Source organism: Pongo pygmaeus, chromosome 5, assembly GCF_028885625.2.
Source record: "Pongo pygmaeus isolate AG05252 chromosome 5, NHGRI_mPonPyg2-v2.0_pri, whole genome shotgun sequence".
NCBI lineage: Eukaryota > Metazoa > Chordata > Mammalia > Primates > Hominidae > Pongo > Pongo pygmaeus.
In genome coordinates this window covers 83,063,052-83,065,740 of record NC_072378.2, presented here as the reverse complement: position 1 = coordinate 83,065,740, position 2,689 = coordinate 83,063,052, and positions in this window count along the sequence as shown.

The window sequence follows — 2,689 nt, the reverse complement described above, 5'->3', positions numbered from 1 at the left end:
ATTATGTGTCTTGGAGTTGCTCTTCTCGAGGAGTATCTTTGTGGCATTCTCTGTATTTCCTGAATTTGAATGTTGGCCTGCCTTCCTAGGTTGGGGAAGTTCTCCTGGATAATATCCTGAAGAGTGTTTTCCAACTTGGATCCATTCTCCCCGTCATTTTCATGTACACCAATCAGACGTAGATTTGGTCTTTTCACATAGTCCCCTATGTCTTGGAGGCTTTGTTCGTTTCTTTTTATTCTTTCTTCTCTAAACTTCTCTTCTCCCTTCATTTCATTCATTTGATATTCAATCACTGATTCCCTTTCTTCCAGCTGATCAAATCAGCTACTGAAGCTTGTGCATTTACCAGAATCTCTGGGACACATTTAAAGCAGTGTGTAGATAGAAATTTGTAGCACTAAATGCCCACAAGAGAAAGCAGGAAAGATCTAAAATTAACACCCTGACATCACAATGAAAAGAACTAGAGAAGCAAGAGCAAACAAATTCAAAAGCTAGCAGAAGGCAACTAAGATCAGAGCAGAACTGAAGGACATAGAGACACAAAAAAAACCCTTCAAAAAATCAATGAATCCAGGAGCTGGTTTTTTGAAAAGATCAACAAAATTGATAGACCACTAGCAAGACTAATAAAGAAGAAAAGAGAGAAGAATCAAATAGATGCAATAAAAAATGATAAAGGGGATATCACCCCGATCCCACAGAAATACAAACTACCATCAGAGAATACTATAAACACCTCTACGCAAATAAACTAGAGAATGTAGAAGAAATGGACAAATTCCTGGACACATACACCCTTCCAGGACTAAACCAGGAAGAAGTTGAATCTCTGAATAGAACAATAACAGGCTCTGAAATTCAGGCAATAATTAATAGCTTAATAACCAAAAAAAGTCCAGGAGCAGATGGATTCACAGCTGAATTCTACCAGAGGTACAAGGAGGAGCTGGCACTGTTCCTTCTGAAACTATTCCAATCACTAGAAAAAGAGGGAATCCTCCCTAACTCATTTTATGAGGCCAGCAACATCCTGATACCAAAGCCTGGCAGAGACACAACAAAAAAAAGAGAATTTTTAGACAACTATCCCTGATGAACATCGATGCAAAAATCCTCAATAAAATACTGGCAAACTGAATCCAGCAGCACATCAAACAGCTTATCCACCATGATCAAGTGGGATTCATCCCTGGGATGCAAGGCTGGTTCAACATACACAAATCAATAAACATAATCCAGCATATAAACAGAACCAAAGACAAAAACCACATGATTATCTCAATAGATGCAGAAAAGGCCTTTGACAAAATTCAACAGCCTTCATGCTAAAAACTCTCAGTCAATTAGGTATTGATGGGACGTATCTCAAAGTAATAAGAGCTATTTATGACAAACCCACAGCCAATATCAAACCGAATGGGCAAAAACTGGAAGCATTCCTTTTGAAAACTGACACAAGAAAGGGATGCCCTCTCTCACCACTCCTATTCGACATAGTGTTGGAAGTTCTGGCCAGGGCAATCAGGCAGGAGAAAGAAATCAAGGGTATTCAATTAGGAAAAGAGGAAGTCAAAGTGTCCCTGTTTGCAGATGACATGATTGTGTATCTAGAAAACCCCATCATCTCAGCCCAAAATCTCCTTAAGCTGATAGGCAACTTCAGCAAAGTCTCAGGGTACAAAATCAATATGAAAAATCACAAGCATTCTTATACACCAATAACAGACAAACAGTCAAATCATGAGTGAACTCCCATTCACAATTGCTTGAAAGAGAATAAAATACCTAGGAATCCAACTTACAAGGGATATGAAGGATCTCTTCAAGGAGAACTACAAACCACTGCTCAATGAAATAAAAGAGGATACAAACAAATGGAAGAACATTCCATGCTTATGGGTAGGAAGAATCAATATCGTCAAAATGGCCATACTGCCCAAGGTAATTTAGAGTTTCAATGCCATCCCCATCAAGCTACCAATGACTTTCTTCACAGAATTGGAAAAAACTACTTTAAAGTTCATATGGAACCAAAAAAGAGCCTGCATTGCCAAGTCAATCCTAAGCCAAAAGAACAAAGCTGGAGGCATCATGCTACCTGACTTCAAACTATACCACCAGCCTACAGTAACCAAAACAGCATGGTACTGGTACCAAAACAGAATTACAGACAAATGGAACAGAACAGAACCCTCAGAAATAATACCACACATCTACAACTATCTGATCTTTGACAAACCTGAGAAAAACAAGCAATGGGGAAAGGAATTCCTGTTTAACAAATGGTGCTGGGAAAACTGGCTAGCCATATGTAGAAAGCTGAAACTGGACCCCTTCCTTACACCTTATACAAAAATTAATTCAAGGTAGATTAAAGACTTAAACGTTAGACCTAAAACCATAAAAACCCTAGAAGAAAACCTAGGCAATACCATTGAGAGCATAGGCATGGGCAAGGACTTCATGTCTAAAACACCAAAAGCAATGGCAACAAAAGCCAAAATTGACCAATGGGATCTAATTAAACTAAAGAGCTTCTGCACAGCAAAAGAAAGTACCATCAGAGTGAACAGGCAATCTACAGAATGGGAGAAAATTTTTGCAATCTACTCATCTGACAAAGGGCTAATATCCAGAATCTACAAAGAACTCAAACAAATTTACAAGAAAAAAGCAACCCCAT